General features: G+C 48.1%; 2 long non-coding RNA genes and 1 pseudogene across 2 annotated transcripts; 1 reads left to right on the top strand and 2 right to left on the bottom strand.

Moving 5' to 3' along the window:
* LOC138918687 (uncharacterized) lies at nucleotides 1–4648 on the bottom strand. Its single transcript, XR_011428335.1, has 2 exons — nucleotides 3008–4648; nucleotides 1–2369 (listed from the first exon to the last, which is right to left on the bottom strand). It is a non-coding gene; the product is annotated as an uncharacterized lncRNA (long non-coding RNA).
* Nucleotides 4649–5041: 393 nt separating this feature from the next.
* LOC100067956 (aldehyde oxidase 2-like) overlaps nucleotides 5042–20349 on the top strand; it is a 46309-nt pseudogene continuing 31001 nt past the window's right edge.
* LOC138918686 (uncharacterized) lies at nucleotides 6460–20150 on the bottom strand. The gene is made up of 2 exons (XR_011428334.1): nucleotides 19237–20150; nucleotides 6460–15137 (listed from the first exon to the last, which is right to left on the bottom strand). It is a non-coding gene; the product is annotated as an uncharacterized lncRNA (long non-coding RNA).

Genomic DNA, 20349 nt, shown 5'->3' with positions numbered 1-20349 from the left:
TTTTTCCTTTTCATTATTTTTGCTGATTTGTGCAAGTGATGAGAAAGTCCCTTCCTTCTCTTGCTACTTTGGAAGTTCTACTGTACCAGTAGTTGCACATTTCCATTTACCTGCTTTAATAAACAGACACATATTTCTGTACCACTATTTGAAAACAAGATACCAAATGTCTCCCCATGAAAAGGGGCCCTCTCCTGGCCTCCTGCTCTCTCTCTGCCCATATTTCCGCCCTTTGCCCCGATGAAACAATACTTTAGGGACTCTTCTGCTTTCCCCTTCTCCCCAGCAGCCTTCAGCCCGTCAGTTGCTGAGGCTGCTGTCTATTTCAGGTCTAGAATATGAGTTGAATTTCCCTTACAGAATGGCTCTTTTTAGCATTTATGTTACACTTTCCAAATAGCCCGCCCCTGTCCACTGAGGCCTCCCCTCCTCCTCGCCCTTCTTGTGGACGTTGTTCTTGTTGGATTCTCCCCCTCTGCTGTCTGGTCCTTGCCCTGGCAGGAAGAGGGGGTTTTGCTCCACTGACAGCTCCCCGCGGCCCGTCCCGCCTCTCAGAAACCTGCAGCTGCTGGTCTCCTGCCCTCTAGCGTCCGCTGCGGCAGCCAGGCGCTCAGACGCCAGGCTGGTTCTGTTTCCTTCATAGAAAACTTGATCTTTCAGCCTTGTACCTATGAGATATTCTGTCCAGCTGTTCTGTCCGTGGGGCTGAGCCGCGGTGGGCGGCGGGGCAGGGTGGCAGTGGCGCCTGCGTTGGAATTGCTCTGCCCCCAGGTCCCTGCGCTCTGGGCCTGTGATGGAAGGCGCAGCCTCGCTGAGGGCTGCCCTTTACTGTCCTCTTTCAGTTCGAATTGACGGTCGTCCCCTCCAACAGCTCTCTCTCGCTGAGTGTGTGCTCTGTCTATTTGGAATGGCCGTCTCTCTAACGCTTGGGTTGTTCGAGCGTTCACCGGGCTGCCCTCACCGAGTACCGGGCCCTGCTGCCCTAAAACAACAGACTCTTATTCCCTCACGGTTCTGAAGGCTAGGGGGCTGGCATCGAAGTGTGGACGGGCCATGCTTCCTCTGACGGCTCTAGGCAAGAAGTCTCCCTTGCCTCTCTCTAGCTTGTGGTAGTGGCCAGCAATCCTGGGCATTCCTCAGTGTAGACAGATCACTCCAATCTCGGCCTCCGTCTTCACACGGCTGTCTTCCCTCCATGTGTTCCTTTCAGTCCCCAAATCTCCCTGTCCTTAAAAGGACACCCGTCACTGGCTGTAGGGCCCACCCTAATCCAGTGTGACCTGTCTTAATTTGATTACATCTGCAAAGATCTGATTTCCAGATAAGGTCACATCAGGGAACACAGTGCAAGCCACAGCAGCTCAAGGAGGCAGCCACAGGCTCCCGAAGGCACAGCGACGCTGCCCCACCCCCACGGGCCGGCAGGTAGCGGAAGGAAGGCTGACAGTGCTTGGTGAAGAACCTGGAGGGAGCCTGGCAGCCGTGGGGCTCCTGACTGCTCAGACCCTCCCAGACCCAGAGCAGGAAGGACTCAGCCCACCCGCTTGGCACTCCTGACCTCCTGTTCACACGGATGTCAAACTTTCTCTCCACGCTCCACGCCCCCCCACCCCAAAGGACCAACCTGTCCTCCAGAGTCACATTTTTCAGGGTGCGGATTTCTAGGCACTCCGCCAGTCTGTGGCGGGAGAGACTTTCTCCCACATAGTCCGAGGCCTCACTGGCTCCTGGCTTCCCTTAAGCCCAGCAGATGCCTGGCTCAGCAAAGAGCAGAACTGGGAGGGGAAGGGAAGGGACCTCCTAGTCAGAAAGGGAGAGAATGGAGGCTGGAACCTGGGCATTGAATGACCAGCGCAAGGGGCCTAAAAAGGGCTCACCATCTGCTTGCCTGTGTCCCACCTTTGGGCTGCGAAGAGCTCAAAATGGACGGCAGCACCCAGGGCCGCAGAAGCAGAGTCCAGGACTTTTCCACTGACAGCCGTGAGCAGGGCTCAGTACGACTTTTTCCAGAAACAAGGGTGTTTGCATTGTGGGGGAGGCCAGTGTCATTTCCAATGTGAGTTTTTCTTTGGTAACAAGGATTCTTCGACGTGACTTATAAGACCTTTTTTATAACAAACACACAAGCGCCTGGGTCAATGCATGTAGAGTTTCTTTCACCCACAAGGACAATCCATTTAAATGTGAAGAAAGTTAGTCTTCCCTTTCAAGTAAAGAAAAAAGAGGGCAGGAAAAAGAAGTGGTTGCTTTTCTCATTTTCTGGAATAAGACCCGAGAGTCGGGAAAGCTCGGCGGGAAGCGTCCTACCCTCGCACTGGGCCACCTCTGTTCAGCCCGAGCTGGCGATGTTTCGCTGAAGTCCCAGAGCCCTGGCGGTTTGTGAAGAAGAGAAAACCAAGCTCAGGCCTCACCCTCAGCCCTCCTCGGGGCCAGGCAGGAAGCTTTTTGTTCCCCGTGTTTACACTTCACACGATTTCACACAAACAAAGCTGCCCAGCCAAACAAGTTTGTGACACACTCCTCTAAGGCCGTTCAAGGTCAGGTTTCAGTTTCCCAGCAGTAAATGTATTTGGTTTCCTAAACTGAAGTCCTCTATCTTCCAACTCTAACACTGTAATCTGGTGTTGGCACCCTGGACTTGTTCTTCTGTGTTCGATGTTCGTATTCTCTGTTGACGCCGAAGGGTCTATGCCTATGAATATTTTGGAACACCAGGATTCCTGCTGTTTGTTGGCAGCGTCCGGGCTGCCGTAGGTGGAATCGTGTGCCCTCGTCTGCGCTGATGGCCCTCTTTTAAAGGGCAGAGCAAGAGGGTGAACAGACTGTGCCCCTTCACCACTGCCCCAGGCGCGTCTCCCCCACGCGGCCACAGCCGTCAGCAGGGCCTCTTCTCCACCTGCCGCTTACCCTCCCTGCCTGCCTCCCCCCGTTCCCACGGCCCCCCTTGCAGCCTGATGTCCCTCCGCAGGCCCTCCCTGATGCCTCTCCCCGAAGCAAAGCTTCTCACCATTCCGTGCTTCTCACCAAGGCAAAGATGTAAGCGCACAGTAACTGTCTCTTGTACTAACCACAGACTCCTTGGAGAAAGAAACCTTGCAGATCTGGTTTTACACGGTGCCCGGTGCAGGCTGGGCCTCAATAACTACTGGTTGGATGAATGAATCCCTAATGCCTCCTCGTGTAAAGTATTTTAGGTAATCAGGCAAGCATTTAGTAACCCTCAGTGAACAAACTGTCATTCACGCGGAGCCTTGCGGGGGACACAAGTAGCTATTCTAACCTCCAGAGGCTTAAGACCTAATTGGGAAAATGGGACACAGATGCTGACAAGACAACCAACTATTCGTGGCACATGAGAGACTAGCTACCTGTTTCCTGGTTTATTAAATGAAAAGTAAAGGAGCAGTTGGTTGGATCGGCAAGTGTTTTTGGAATTGAGAGAAAGGAAGGAAAGGAGGTTTGGGGGGCTGGCCCCGTGGCCGAGTGGTTAAGTTTGCACGTTCCACTTCGGCTGCCCGGGGTTCACCAGTTCAGATCCTGGGTGCAGACATGGCACTGATCATCAAGCCACGCTGTGGCAGCATCCCACATAGAAGAACTAGAATGACCTACAAGTGGGATATACAACTATGTACTGAGGCTTTGGGGGAAAAAAAAAGAGGAAGATTGGCAACAGATCTTAGCTCAGGGCCAATCTTCCTCACCAAAAAAGAAAAAAGCATACTTTTAAAAAAGGTTCACATCTTTAAAAAAAAAAAGAAGAGAGGTTTGATGCTGCTTTTCGATGGCAGATAAAGAGGGAGGGAGGGCAGTCACAGTGGGACAGAAATGGGGTTGTTATCAATGCAGACATGGAAGAGCCTCCTTCAGTCATTCAGCAAATACTCCTGGGCACTGACTGGGTGGTAAGCATCGGTCCAGGGCTGGGGACACAGCAGCAAGTTGAAAGTAACATGCCCACCCTCGTGGAGCTTGTATTCTAGTGGAGAAAGCTAACCAAGAGGTGAGCCAGTGTCCTCGTCGGGCAGTAGCGAGAGCTTTGGGGACAGGGAAGGAGGTGGCAGCAGAGAGGGACGTGCCGTTCAGCCTGTGATCAGGGAAGCGTCAGCCCCAAAGAACAAGAAGGCCCCAGCCACGCCCAAGTCAGAGAAGAGAAGTCAAGCAGAGGGGATAACATGGCCCAGGGCCGCGGACAGGAGAGAGTTCAGCACGCGCGCAAAGCAGGGGAGAGGCCAGCATGTCAGGGGCTGTGACCCAGGGAGAAAGTGGCTGACATGTGCCCAGAGGGGCGGGCGGGTCGAGCCCCCGAGGCCTCGGAGGAAAGCCTACGGGGCTTTGGTCAGTGGGTGGGAGGCCGATGGAAGGCTTCAAGTAGGGAAGGGCCGGTTTACACACAAGAGCGAGGACGAGAAGAGTAGTTTGACCAGAACAGGAGGTTTTTTTGGAGAGCAAGAGAGTCTGAGGCCAGAAACCCAGGCTGCGGAGGGCTTTGCACACGGAGCTAAGGAACCTTGTGTTCCCACCTCAGAGAGCTGTTGGGGGTATTCTTAGCAGGAGTGGCAGGATCCAAAAGGCTGGCACGAAGGTCCCACCCAATTCTCAGCACCATCTCCCGCTCTCCTCTCGTGGCCCTGCGGCAGGTTTATTCAGCACCTTTTAATACACGGGAAGCACCCACACACCCCCAACACTAGACAGGTGTGTGAACGCTAGCTCCCCAGGTGTGTGAGGACGAGTGTGCTTGGGACCCAGGCATCAGAACTGTAAAGAGAGTTGGAGGCTGCCGACAGCGTGGCATGAGGAGGGTTTTCTGGAACAGCTCGTGGGGCGGGATTCTGCAGCCGCATCTGGACCGAGTGGGAAAGAGGACGTTCCTCCGTTGGCCATGCCGAGAGGATGCCAGGTCTCTGCTGTCTCCGCCTGAGGCACTGTCACACGGTGATTCACCTTAACACAAAGGCTGACTCTCGGCCGTGTGCCGGCCCCACACCCGCGGGAAGGAAGTGTCCGGAACAGGAAGTCTGGCTTCCTCCCCTGAAACCAGACCCGAGCAGCTACCTGCTTCACCGCAGAGAGGCCAGTCCCGGGCTCTAAAAGTCTTCATGCCTTTAGCAGAAGGAGTAAGAACTGCTTGGCTTATCCACCGATGTCTAACAGGACATGTTCAGAGAGACCCACAAGGGTATTTTCCTTTTAGCAAGTCTCTGTCTGTGCACTTACTGATGTCGTAAGCCAGGAGATCTTGGTTTTAGTTCCTGCTTTGCCATTTACTTCCTGCACGACCTGAGCCACTGAGATCACGGGCCTCACTTTACTTATCTGTAAAGTGGTTGCCTTGACTAGATCACTATTTTCCAGTGGAAGCATCCTGTCAGTGGGAGGAAGTAGGAAGGATACAGAGCGGCTGGGTGGATGTGACGCCCCGCCTCCACTTTAACTGGGACACAAGCTGGTCTTGTCCATATGATTTCCAGCGAGGAGACATTTCTGCAGCTGAAGTAAGAAATGTTGGAGAAGTGGGAGGCCTCAGAAAGCCCACTTGTAGCTCTTTTGGAAACGAATGAAATCCATGCGGGATGTATTCCCGGGGCTGAGTCATTGTGCAGAGTGGGCTTACGTTGTTTGTGGTCTTCACACTGAAGCCCGCCAACCTCAGGAAAAGCCAGAAGAGGTGTGGGCTGTGTGCAGCAAGCTCTGGAGCGGGATTGGTGGGAGGCGGAGTGAGGCCCGGGGTGAGAGGCTGGGCCACGCGGGCGCCTGGACTTAAAAGGCCGGGAGGCAAGGAAGTCTCCACCCGCTGCCCTGCTCTCAGGGGCTCCAGGCAGCCGGCTTCACTCAGGGAGGGCTCTCAGTTGCCTGGCCCCAAATCCTGCCCGCTCGTTTCTGGGGCTGGTGCCCAGGAGCCTTCCGCCCTGGAGCGTGAGGCGAAGCTTCTTACAGGTGCAATGCCCCACCTGTCGAGATCCGACGAGTTGGTTTTCTTCGTGAACGGGAGGAAGGTAAGTGCTGGGTGACACCCTGGCTGGCAGAGACAGCAGGAGCCCACTAGCTCCAGGGGAGCCCTTGTGGCCCATTTGGGTGGAGCCCCCTCCAGTCAGGACAAGGAGCCAGGGACTGGAACCCTACACATTTGGCCTGTTCCCCCTCGGTCGGAGCTCAGCCTTGGGGGTGCGGGCGGGAGGCGGTAAAGCTCCAGGGTTACCCGCACGAGCCTGCGGGCAGACTGTGCATTCGTGTATAACCTTATGCAAGTTACTTCAACCCCCGGAGTCTCAGAGCTCCCTCTTTAGAGCCCACCTCCTGCAGCTTTTGTAAAGATTAAAAGAGAGACGCTTCCCTCGTTGGTTAGGAACCCCTAAGGGCTTGTAAGGTATTGAGCCCTGGCTCTCACGCATGGGAAGCACTTCGTCTAGTAACACCTTGATCCTCAAACCCAGGAGGAGAAGAAATGCAGCTTGCTTTCTTTTTCTATTCATCAACTTTATTTTCTGAGCCTCCATTACACAGAATTGGTTGAAAGGTAATTGCAGCCCACTTTCTGTCCCCCTCTTGCCTGGGTTGCAGCTAAGTTCCAGGGGGAACATGGATAACAAGATGTTCTTCTATTGCCCCTGGTCCCAGCACTCTCCCTCCGGTCCTCACCATCAGTGCACGCAGGCCACTAGTGAGCCCTCAGTGCCCTCTGCCAGGCCCACCGCTCTTGTGAGTCTGTCTGTCTCTCAAAGGAACCATTCTGCAGCTCCCAAAGCAGGTGGCCTCTCCTCCAGGGCCCTCAGCCCTCCAATCCTGCAAACCTAACTGAGATCTTGTCATGTCCCCCCCGGGCCCCACCCCCGCCCCAGGGCTCGGCCCAAGAAAGGAGACAGAATGTAGAGCCTCTAAGCTGTCATCCACCCCCTTCTAATCTCTCTCTTGCAGCCAGTGTCCACGGCCAACAACCAGCACACATTCTTCCAAAACTGTCGCTCATGAGCTGGGGCCCTTGTTTGTCCCACTGGCCTCAGCTTTGGGGGTCCCTTCCTCTATTTTCTGTTCCACATCCCTCCTGAGTCATGAGCCCAGAGTGAGGTGGCTGCAGCCAGAACAGGGCATAAATCAAGGGTTAGAGGAAACACAGATGTGTGCGGTCGGGGTGGTGTCAGGTAGATAATAAAAATATCCAACCACGTTCTCAATAAACAGCTTTTGAAGATCTGTGGTGGGGGGAAGGGCAGGCGGAGGAGGGCTTCTTTCGCTGATCGGAGCCCCCTGGAGATTCAGAAAGCAGTTGAATTTTAACATCTCAACTTGGAAGCATCTCCCTCCGTACTTTTTCATTCTTTGAGGTCTACACAAGTTCACATTTTTCTTCTGGGGAGAAAGGAAGAATTAACGTGAATAGGCCACTGTATCTTCCTTTCCTCTGATGCAACAGAATGGAGGGAGGTGTTTGCAGGACATCCCAGAACAAAGCCAAAGGAAATATCCCAAAATAAGCAGATGAGAAAGAAGCATCAAGGAAGGTCCCTCCACGGCTTTTGAACGCTAAATCCCCAACTTTTCAAGATAAGGGAGGGAGGAACGTTAGTGCTCTGCCAGAGCATCCTGGGTCCTGAGCTGGGGCAACAAGGCTCACCATCAGCCACTCTGCCAGGGAGGGGATTGGAACACTCTGGGGCCTCTCCAGGGTGACGGCAATTCTCCCCACCCCCCTCTCTGCCACCACCTCTTCAGATCCCTGATGTCATCAAATGTACTCTCCACCAGAGGTGAATCAGAGGGGCCAGCATAGAAACACTTCCTATCCATCTTTCTTTTTCTTTTTTTTGAGGAAGATTAGCCCTGAGCTAACATCTGCTGCCAATGCTCCTCTTTTTGTTGAGGAAGACTGGCCCTGAGCCCACATCCATGCCCATCTTCCTCTACTTTATCCGTGGGACGCCTACCACAGCATGGCTGGCCAAGCAGTGCCATGTCCACACCCGGGATCTGAACCGGCGAACCCCGGGCCGCCAAAGCAGGACGTGCACACTTAACCTCTGCGTCACCGGGTGGCCCTTTTACCCATCTTTCTTCCCTCCAGGACCCTTCATTTCGTGCATGCACATGCACACACACGTACGCGCACGCACACACACAGCATCCCAGTCCCTCCCCAGCTTGAATATTTTAAGAGTACAAAAGACTGGGTTGAAAGATTCCACAAAAATAGAGAGAAGAGCAAACATGAACAACTTGGCTCCCAGGGCGTCTTTACGCAGCTGCAGTTCTCAGCTCTAACAACACGTAAGGCCGTTGTTGCCACACTTGCTGGGTGAGTTCCTGCTCTGAAAATGCGTGTGAAAGTTGTGTGCCCTCAGAGCACAAAAAAACAGGGCAGGTGAAACCGGGCCTCATATTACACCCCAATCCCTAAATCAAGCCGCAGCAGACATTCTACCGGTCACTGATTTAATCCCCATAATCACCTCTGTTCTGTTCCCAACACAGGTGCTGGAGAGGAACGCAGACCCGGAAGTCACACTGCTGACCTTCCTACGAAAGAACTGGACCCTTTTGACCATGTTTTGGCTGTGTCTATGTTTTCCTTGAAACTTAGGCCAGCTGTGACCATGAGAACTGATCAGACTTCCCCATCCCCAGACGGTCAGCCCCTCCGCCACTCTCTGTTTGCTTTTGGCAATGGTTTAAGGGTATTAAGTTAACTGGGCTACTTGTTGAGGATAAAATTTCCCCAGAGGTCCTTATATCCTGCTTTAATACCAGTGAAATATAAGCTAAGCTCCTCACGTCAGCACTAATTGTTCCCGTAAGGGCTTTCTGGATGCCCAGCAGGCGGTTAGGTAACAAAGGTTTGTGTCACCTGTGCCTGCCCTGCAGGGAAACCAGCTTCTCCAGACTCTGGGAGAGCCTGATCGTAGGGGAAGATCGCCTTTCCTACATCTGTCGTCTGCCACCGTTTTACGCTCTGAAAGGTAGATCGTAACAGCAAACATAGTGTAATTGGTGAATCTAATGGCTCTCCCAGAGAAGCCAACAAGAACCAAATTAATGAGAAAAATTACAAATTGATGGAATCAGCCCCTCTGCAAGTTTTGTTTAAAAGCCCACATGGTTTTTAATTAGTAGTCGATATTTGAAAATAAGGAAATCTCATATTTGTAAAAATCAAGATTTTTCAGCTTCTCATGAAAAATGAGAAGATAGTCATTCCTGCGTTACAGTGGACCTGCCTAGGGCTGAGCAGGGACTGTCCCTAGTCCTCTGTCTAAAGTGGGGCGTGAGCTCCCAGTTACACCCAGCCCACTCCACTCACTGACATACCCTCTCTGAGAAGCATTTGAGTTATGGCTTAATTTAGATGAACAAGCCCCATGGCTTTCAAAAAAGAAAAAAAAAAGTCAGTGATTCCGAAGTCTTCTTAGCAATTCTAGTGAACTACATCCAGTCCATAAACTGTGTGGAAATCGACCACAGTCTGGGAGAAGGATGACTAAAGAAAAGGGGTGGAGGCTGAAACTAGATTTGGGGTTGGACCTGGACGATTGCCCTTAGGAGGTGGAGCCGAGGGGCGCTCAGGGTGGGCCGTGATAAGCATGCACTTTCTCCAAAGGCTCACTCGCTTGCTCTCAAATGCAATACCAGCTGCTGGGCAAAACTAGTAACACCGCTAGAAAGCAGTTGTCTTCCGATCATATGATTGGAACCCGGAAGAACACCTGCGATGGAAATAGGATTTTTCCAAAGGGCTTTTTCATCCATTACCCTCCAAGATGCTTATGATAAACCTGTGAAGATCAAGTAGGTATTACTTTCCCCTCTTTGCAAGCGAGAAAGCAGGCAGGGAGAGGTTAATATGTCGAGTGTCACACAGCTAATAAGATATGGAGTGGCCTTTACTGACACCTGGAGGCAGGCAGGCGACTGATTCCTCAGACCTGCACCTCACCCCACAAAGAAGACCTTCCTGGCTAGAGACACCCTGGGGAGGCCGCTATCATGGAGGCAACATGTCCGCCCTGGAATCTTTTCCTTGACCACCCCTTTCCAGTACGCCTCACGGGAACCAAGTATGTCTGCGGAAGAGGAGGCTGTGGGGCCTGCACCGTGATGGTGTCGAAGCACGACCCCGTGTCCAGGAAGATAAGGTATCCTGCCCAGAGGCCGGAGGAGGCTTTGCTTCTTTGCCAGCCTTGTATTCTCACCTCACAGCCAAAGATCTCTAAGGATCTTCCAGTCTTGCAATTTTCGCTCTCTATAGATCTTAGACCCCTCTGAAAACCTGAGAAAAGCTGGGAGCCCTCTACTCAGAAAACACACAGTTTCAGGGCGATCATGGACCTCCCAAGGCCCAGGTTAACAAACCCCAATGTACGCAAAGCATTCATTTTACCGATGAGGAGACTGAGGATCAGAGACGAAATGACTTGTTCAAGGTCATACGACTAGCAAGCTGTAGAATAAGGACTTGACCCCACGTTTTCTGGCTCTGAAGCGAATGCCTTTTCTACTGTTGGACTCTGCAGGGACCTGGGCCATGACTCCATCCTTTAATTAAGGGCCAGATTCCAGGACTTGGGCTGTTCCCAAATCCACTGGCCCAAGAAATGACTTCAGAACACAGACCACCCAACACTGTTGAGGGACCTTACATGGAGAGTTTAAAATTAACAAGCAAAAAAATTCTCCAATATGAGTAGAAGACAGAGGTGTGCCTTTGGCCTGTTGTGGGATCAGTGTCCTAATGAACACTGGTTGAGGTCTAACCATGCTCCTGATGACCCGAGCCCACTCTCATTGAGTCCAGACCCAGGTGGGTCTGTTCTGGGCTTGGAAAATTTTTCTGAAGTTCAGAATGCCCCTACTCACCCTAAGGATCCCCAATTCGTGCAGATAATACAGTCAGCAGAGAGGACTCTAAATTCTTCCTCTCTGACGCCCCTCCAGTTCCCCATTCCCTAGGCTGAATGAGAGGCCTGGGGGTTTCCCGCTGCCCATGAGGCATAACTGTGTCACTTCTCTTGGTTTTCCTTGTACTTCTCATACAAAGACACTTCTCCGTCACTGCGTGCCTGGTGCCCATCTGCTCTCTGTATGGAGCTGCTGTCACCACCGTGGAAGGTGTTGGAAGCATCAAAACCAGGCTTCACCCGGTGCAGGTGAGAGCACGTCCTCATCGTCTCACTTCTTGACTTTACCTTTTTGACCAATGCTGCACTCACAGTGCTGCCTGGGGCTGCCAGGGTGGGGTCAGGTGAGTACAAGCTTTGGATGCATATTGACCAAGATGATAATAATATCTGTGAAGTGGTTTAAAAGAAGCCTGGAAATCCTTCCACATTTTATTAGATGATCATCGTTTTTCTTATTTTTTCTACTTGAATGATAAGCAGGACTTTAAAAACATCAATTAACACCTATTGGACTATGCTGTGGGACAAATATTGTACAACGGATGTTATGCATAGAATGAAATGTCTCTGCGGCTAACAGGATCAAATTCAGGGTTACCTCCTATGGTATGGGGTTCTTGGGAGTAAAATCAGAATTGAGGGTGACTGTGCCAGAGCACAAGGACAGTTGTTTCTCCAAATCTTAACTTGAAGATGGAAAAGAGAGGCTGGTTTTAAGAGTACTGTGACCTGCATTGGCAGAAAACACATGAATTTCTCTGTCACTGTCACAGGGTTTGGAGTGTCATAGGTCCAGATCCACCAACACTGCAAGGCCTTCCAGGCAGGAGGAGCCCAAAGGGTCTCTGGGTTTAACCACGTGAAAATCGATTCCAGGAAGGTCAGCAAAGGCAAAGGACGCAGGAAATTTTCCTAGAGTCCCTGAGGAGATCAGAAAGGACGTTCACAGCAAGGCTGATGAACCCGAATCCTAGGATGACATTCGGAATCTAGAGCAGGGCTCCCAAACTTCAGAGCGCTGAGACCCAGCAGGGAGCTTGTTGCAAACACAGATTCTGAGTCAGGAGGTCTGGAGCAGAGGCCTGAGGTTCTGCCTTCCTATGAGCTCCCGGTGGAACCAACACCGCTGGTCCCGGGGCTGCACTTTAAATAGCAAGGATCTAGGACACAGACCACAATCTTGGACCTTTGAAAGGAGAGCTCCTTCTGAGCTAACACAAAAGAATTTAAAGAAGAAAGTGAAGTGAGGTCAACAGGAGATAGTCTCCAAGCTCATCAAAAAGAGGCGGCCCCACGGGCAGAACTAAGACATGGAGGTGTTCCAGAAAGCTGTTTCTGAAACCTACACATAATTTCCTTTTACTGATGATTTTTGGAGACTTCTTCCCACTCTGGGAATCAAGGCTGCACGCTGCTAATTCCCAGTTAGAAGGAACTATGCATTTGAGCTTGAGAAGCGATTGTAACGCTAGAACAGGGCTTCTGAGTCACCTGCTCCAGGAGCAGCGTGGGAAAGGGGGCACTGGCCATCTCTGAGCAATGGGAGGAGGGCTTCTCAGGGCCTGGGCTCCCCCATGACAAGGGAGACGCAGCACACAGACCCTCCCCCCTGAGAGGCGGAGGCAGCAGGCAGGCAGGGCCTGTGACCACATGTCCTTCCAGGAGAGGATTGCCAAGAGCCACGGCACCCAGTGCGGGTTCTGCACCCCCGGGATGGTGATGTCCATGTACACGCTGCTCAGGAACCACCCACAGCCCTCAGAGGAGCAGCTCATGGGGGTCCTGGGAGGTAGGTCTGACATGGGGAAACCCCTCCACCCACCTGAGGCCAGGTGGGAAGTGTGCCTCAGGCTCCCCCAGCCCACATCATCCCAGCCCAGCTCAGGGCCTCCCTCAGTTGTTTCTGAAGTAGCCACAGTTCACCCAGGAGCAGGGAAGAATGTCAGGCTGTGCCCTGCTTATCAGAGCACTTGCTGGAGCGGCCTGCACAGAACACACTGCACGTGGACCATACCCCTGTCTTGACACCCCACGTCTCTGCACAGTGATTTATTTGGCTGCCTTCGTTAGAGCTGTTGTAACAAAGCACCACAAACTGGGTGGGTTAAAACAACAGGAATTGAGGTGACATCAGTGACATGGTGGAGTGAGCTCACCCGGGACTCTCTCCCCTCCAAACTACAACCAGAAAATGAACAACTGAACTTCAACCAATAATTCTAATAATACAGAGATTGTCAGAGACCCACAGCAGCCAAATGACAGAGGTCAGAGAGGCTGGAGCCCCCATCGGAGGTGCTGGAACGGGGTAAGAGAGAACTTTGCTCCCTCCCCTAGAGACTGGGATTGCTGCCATGGGAGAGGGATGGAGTGGGGGAGTGGCTGCACATCCGCGGGATTGTCCAGGACTACCACTGCCCGCGCAGCCGAAACCCACTAACAGGGGGAAGCTTTCGCGTGCAGGGACCCCATCAAGCCAGGGCCCCAGGAAACCAGAGAGCAAGTGCTGAACGGACTCCAGGTCAGCATGCGAGAAAAAGTGCTCCTCCTCCCGCAACCTGCGCTGTGTACCGCCATCGCGGCTGAAGGCGGGGGGCTGGGAACGCACGGCTCTTGACCCCCATCTAGTTGTGGCAGGCTGTAACTGCAACTGAACAATAGCATCATGTGAAAAAACTGCTCCTCTACCATCCAGCAATTTATAAAAGCTCCACTCCAAAAGGAAAACAATAAAAATACAGAAGTATGTCCTGAGGACTTGGAAATAGGTAAATTAAGTGAAAATGAGTTCAGAGTAGCTATCATCAAAAAATTCAATGAGGTAAAGGGAAATATAGAGAAACAAGTCAACGAGTTCTGGAGTTACTTCACAAGAGTTTTAAACTATAAAGAAGAATCAACCAGAAATACTAGAGATGTAAAATACAATGGATCAGATGAAACAGAATACAGATTCCATGAATGCACGGGTAGACAACATAGAGGAGAAAATTAGCATAATCGAAGATAGACAGGCTGAATGGCTCCAGAAAGAGGAAGAAAGAGAACTAAGAATTTTAAAAAATGAAGAAAATCTCTGAGAAATAGCAGATTCAATGAGGAAATCCAATTTAAGAATTATTGGAATCCCTGAGGGCATGGAAAAGCGAAATGGAACAGAAAGAATGCTGAAAGAAATAATAGAAGAAAATTTCCCAAGTCTAGGGATTGAGGGAGAAATGTGTGTGGAGGAAGCTTTCAGATCTCCTACATTTGTCAATGTAAAAAGACCTACTGCAAGGCATATAGTAGTAAAAATGGCAAAAATGAATGACAAAGAAAGAATACACATGGCAGCAAGGCAGAAGAAAATAACCTACAAAGGAACCCCCATCAGACTTTCAGCGGATTTCTCTACAGAAACCTTACAAGCTAGGAGAGAATGGAATGACATATTCAAAACTTTAAAAGATAAAAATCTTCAGCTAAGAATACTCTATCCAGCAAAAATATCCTTCAGATATGAGGGAGAAATTAAATCTTTTCCAGACAAACAAAAGCTAAGAGACTTTGTAAAAAAAAAAAAAAAAAAAAAAAAAAACCTCCACTACAAGAAATCCTCAAGAAGGCTCTCATACCTGAAAAAAAGAAAAAAGGGAGAAAGGGGTCACAAATCACAGAGTAGGGAGACAGAATCAGAATAGGATAGCAAATATTCAACTATAGCATTAGGATAAAGGGAAGGAAACCAGCAAAGCAAAGACAATCTTATCACTCTAACCACAAACTCACAACACAAGTTGGAATAAGAGATGAAAATAATAATTTAGGAGGGGAAGAGGAAAGGCCAAGTAAGTAAGAGAGCACCAGAAAATGGACTATGTTATACATGAGATTCTGAATACAAACTTCAGGGTAGCCACTAAACTAAGAAACAGAACAGAGACACAAAACATAAATAAGGAAAAATCTAAGAAACCCAGCATAAGAAATTGCAGAAGTCAATGGGTAGGCTAAAACACAAAGTACGAGAAACAAAGGTAACGCAGGAAAACCAGATAACGAGCGACAGAATGACAGCATTAAGCCCTCATGCATCAATACTCACCCTCAATGTAAACGGATTGAACTCTCCAATAAAAAGACACAGAGTGGCAAAATGAATTAAAGAACAAGATCCAACAGTTTGTTGCCTCCAGGAAACACACCTCAGCCCCAAGGACCAACACAGGCTCAGAGTGAAGGGGTGGAAGACAATACTTCAAGCTAATAGCAAACAAAAGAAAACAGGTGTCACAATACTTATATCAGACAAAACAGATTTCAAAATAAGGCAGGTAAAGAGAGACACAGAGGGACAATATATAATGATCAAGGGGACACTTCATCAAGAAGAAGTAATGCAGGGCCAGCCCCGTGGCTGAGTGGTTAAGATCATGCGCTCTGCTTTGGCGGCCCAGGGTTCAGATCCTGGGCACAGACATGGCACTGCTCATTAGGCCATGTTGAGGTGGCATCCCACATGCCACAGCTAGAAGGACCTACAACTAAAATATACAGTTATGTACTGGGGGGACTTGGGGAGAAAGAAAAAAAAAGCAGAAAAAAAAAGAAGATTGGCAACAATTGTTAGCTCAGGTGCCAATCTTTAAAAAAAACAGAAGAAGAAGAAGAAATAACGCTTATAAATTTCTATGCACCCAACACAGGAGCACCAAAGTTCATAAAGCAACTATTAACAAACCTAAAAGAAGATATTAAAAATAACACAATAATAGTAGGGGACCTCAACACCCCACTCACATCATTGGACAGATCATCCAGACAGAAAATCAACAAGGAAACAGTAGAGGTAAATGAAAAGCTAAAACAATTGGACTTAATAGACGTATATAGAACACTTCATCCAAAAACAGCAGATTACACATTCTTCTCAAATGCGCATGGAACATTCTCAAGGATAGACCATATGTTGGGAAACAGGGTAAGCCTCTACAAATTTAAAAAAGTTGAAATAATAACAAGCATCTTCTCTGATCATAATGCTATAAAGCTAGAAATTGATTACAAGAAAAAAGCTGAGAAAGGCACAAAGATGTGGAGACTAAACAATACGCTATTGAACAAGCAATGGATCATCAAAGAAATTAAAGAAGAAATCAAAAAATACCTCAAGACAAATGAAAATGATAACATGCCATATCAACTCATATGGGAAACAGCAAAAGCTGTATTTAGAGGTAAATTCATCACAATACAGGCACATCTTAACAAACAAGAAAAATCCCAAATCAGCAATCTTAAACTACACCTAACTGAATTAGAGAAAGAAGAACAAACAAAGCCCAAAGTCAGCAGAAGGAGAGAAATAATAAAAATCAGAGCAGAAATAAATGCTATTGAAACAAAAAAGGCAGTAGAAAGGATCAATGAAACATAGAGCTGGTTCTTTGAGAAGATAAATAAAATTGACAAACCCCTAGCTAGACTTACAAAGAAAAAAAGGGAGAAAGCTCAAATAAACAAAATCAGAAATGAAAGAGGAGAAATAACAACAGACTCTGCAGAAATAGAATGGATTATAAGAGAATACTACGAAAAACTATATGCCAACAGAATGGATAACCTAGAGGAAAAGGATAAATTCTTGGACTCCTACAATCTCCCAAAGCTCACTCAAGAAGAAGCAGACGATTTGAACAGACCAATCACAAGGAAAGAGATTGAAACAGCAATCAAAAGCATCCCAAAGAATAAAACCCCAGGACCAGATGGCTTTCCTGGGGAATTCTACCAAACTTTCATAGAGGATTTAATACCTATCTTTTTCAGGCTATTCCAAAAAATTAGGGAGGATGGAACACTTCCTAACACATTCTACCTGGCCAACATGACGCTGATACCAAAGCCTGACAAGGACAGCACGAAAAAAGAGAACTACAGGCCAATATTGCTGATGAACATAGATGCAAAAATTCTCAACAAAATTTTGGCAACCAGAATTCAGCAATTCATCAAAAGGATCATACATCATGATCAAGTGGGATTCATACCAGGGACACAGGGATGGTTCAATATCCGCAAATCAATCAATGTGATACACCACATCAACAAATTGAGGAGTAAAAACCACATGATCATCTCAATAGATGCTGAGAAAACATTTGACAAGATCCAACAGCCATTTATGATAAAAACTCTGAATAAAACAGGGATAGAAGGGAACTACCTCAACATAATAAAGGCCATAGATGACAAACCCACAGCCAACATCATACTCAATGGGCAAAAACTGAGCGCCATCCCGCTGAAAACAGGATGAGACAAGGATGCCCACGCTCACCACTCTTATTTAACATAGTACTAGAGGTCCTGGCCAGAGCAATTAGGCAAGAAAAAGGAATAAAAGGAATCCAAATAGGGAGGGAAGAAGTGAAACTCTCGCTGTTTGCAGATGACATGATCTTATATATAGAAAACCCCAAAGAATCCATTGGAAAACTTTTAGAAGTAATCAACAACTACAGCAAAGTTGCAGGGTATAAAATCAGTTTGCATAAATCAGTAGCATTTCTATACTCTAATAACGAACTAACAGAAAAAGAACTCAAGAACACAATACCATTCACAATCACTACAAAAAGAATAAAATACCTCAGGGTGAATTTAACTAAGGAAGTGAAAGAGTTACACAATGAAAATTACAAGGCTTTTCTGAAAGAAATGGATGATGACATAAAGAGATGGAAAGACATTACATGTACATGGATTGGAAGAATAAACATAGTTAAAATGTCCATTCTACCTAAAGCAATCTACAGATTCAATGCAATCCCAATCAGAATCCCAAGGACATTCTTTGCAGAATTAGAACAAAGAATCCTAAAATTCATATGGGGCAACAAAAGACCCTGAATTGCTAAAGCAATCCTGAGAAAAAAGAACAAAAGTGGAGGCATCACAATCCCTGACTTCAAAACATACTACAAATCTACAGTAATCAAAACAGCATGGTACTGGTACAAAAACAGGTGCACAGATCAATGGAACAGAATTGAAAGCCCAGAAATAAAACCATACATCTATGGACAGCTAATCTTTGACAAAGGAGCTGAGGGCCTACAATGGAGAAAAGAAAGTCTTTTCAACAAATGGTGCTGGGAAAACTGGAAAGCCACATGTAAAAGAATGAAAATTGACCATTCTTTCTCACCATTCACCAAAATAAACTCAAAATGGATCAAAGACCTAAAGGTGAGACCTGAAACCATAAGGCGTCTAGAAGAAAATGTAGGCAGTACACTCTTTGACATCAGTATTAAAAGGATCTTTTCGGACACCATGTCTTCTCAGAGAAGGGAAACAATAGAAAGAATAAACAAATGGGACTTCATCAGACTAAAAAGCTTCTTCAAGGCAAATGAAAACAGGATTGAAACAAAAAAACAACCCACTACCTGGGAAAAAATATTTACAAGTCATACATCTGACAAAGGCTTAATATCTGTAATATATAAAGAACTCACACAACTCAACAACAAAAAAATCAAACAACCCGATCAGAAAATGGGCAGGAGACATGAACAGACATTTCTCCAAAGAAGATATACAGATGGCCAATAGGCACATGAAAATATGTTCATCATCGCTGATCATCAGGGAAATGCAAATCAAAACTACCCTAAGATATCACCTTATACACATTAGAATGACAAAAATATCTAAAACTAATAGTAACAAATGTTGGAAAGGTTGTGGAGAAAAAGGAACCCTCATACACTGCTGATGGGAATGCAAACTGGTGCAGCCACTATGGAAAATAGTATGGAGATTCCTCAAAAAATTAAAAATAGAACTACCTTATGACCCAGCTATCCCACTACTGGGTATCTATCCAAAGAGCTTGAAGTCAGCAATTCCAAAAGTCCTATGCACCCCAATGTTCATTGCAGCATTATTTACAATAGTCAAGATGTGCAAGCAACCTAAGTGCCCATCAACAGATGATTGGATAAAGAAAACATGGTATATATACACAATGGAATACTACTCAGCCATAAAAAAGAACAAAATCGTCCCATTTGCAACAAGATGGATGGACCTTGAGGGAATTATGTTAAGTGAAATAAGCCAGATAGAGAAGGACAATCTCTGTATGACCCCACTCATATGAGGAATTTAAAAATGTAGACAAAGAGAACAGATTAGTGGCTACCAGGGGAATGGTGGGGTCGGGGGTGGGCACAAAGGGTGAAGGGGTGCACTTACAACATGACTGACAAACAATAATGTACAACGGAAATTTCACAAGATTGTAACTTATGATTAACTCAATAAAAATTTAAAAAAAAATACCAAAACTTACTCTTATGCTAATATTTAAGTAGCTTCTCTCCAGATTTTCTGATTGTAAACTTCTGGAATAAGTCAAGCAAAGCAAAACACTCTCTCTCTCTCTTTCCTCCTCCGACCGTGATTGTAGCTCTCGCCCTGCCTTGCACACCCCATCTCCCCACCACACCCCACCCCGCCGTGCAGGGTTCCTAAAGCGTCTGGTTTTCATTCACTCCGTGAAGCCCCTCACCAGCCGCATTCACCAGAATCGTCCTTGCTGCCGTTTAATTCCTGAATCAAGACACTTGATGTGTTTCAGTGACACCCAGAGAGGCGTCCTGATTTTACTGCTCTTCCAGAACAGCTGAGTTCTGAGAAGAGCAATCAGGACGGGGGATCTTTGTGTCCAGTGAACTCCAGCCCATTCTGGGAGGGCTTGTCCAGCCCCAAACGTCCTGGCTTCTCCCCCTGCCTCTGCGGGCCAGCTGGCTGACAGGCCTCTCCCTCCTCCGGGTGGCTTGAGATCAGGTTCAAACCAGTCAGTCCAGTTCCACATCATGTGCAAAGGGAGGGAGGGCAAGAAATGTTCAGATAAAAAGTGAAATCCTGGGGGGTGATGTGGATTTGGGTTACCCAGGCCAGCCTGGCCCTGCCGTGTCTTGGACACTTTGCCCGACTCATTTTCACATAAATCACAGCCAAGCTCAATCATCGACTAATCGGCTTCTCTGTCTCATTTTGGATTTGAATTATGTCTCTCAGGATGGCCGTCATTTTCCTGAAATTTCAGACCGATTCCTAAGCGCTCTAGAAGATTTCCCGGCCACAGTACCCCAGGGCGTCCAAAGGTACCAGGTCAGTGAGTTTAACTTAACAGAAACCTAGAAACTAAGAGAAAAGTGATAGCTGTGTGAACAGGCAAGCTCTTCAGAGTTGTGGTTTCTAGTTCGGAATTCCAGTTTTGCTAGAATATCGGCCGTTTGTTCAGGCCACATCAGGAAGATGCTGGGTGTCAGATCAGGCTTGGGCTGCCGCTAGATGCACTCGAGGCTGAGCCGACCTGGAGCAGCTGGCCCTCTGCCTCATCACTGAGTCTCTGCACTGCTGCTCCCGAGCAGCTGTTCCAAGAGCAGCTAAAGCAGGT

Source organism: Equus caballus, chromosome 18 (genome assembly GCF_041296265.1).
Source record: "Equus caballus isolate H_3958 breed thoroughbred chromosome 18, TB-T2T, whole genome shotgun sequence".
In the NCBI taxonomy this organism is placed as follows: domain Eukaryota; kingdom Metazoa; phylum Chordata; class Mammalia; order Perissodactyla; family Equidae; genus Equus; species Equus caballus.
This window is presented reverse-complemented; position numbering and strand designations above follow the sequence as displayed.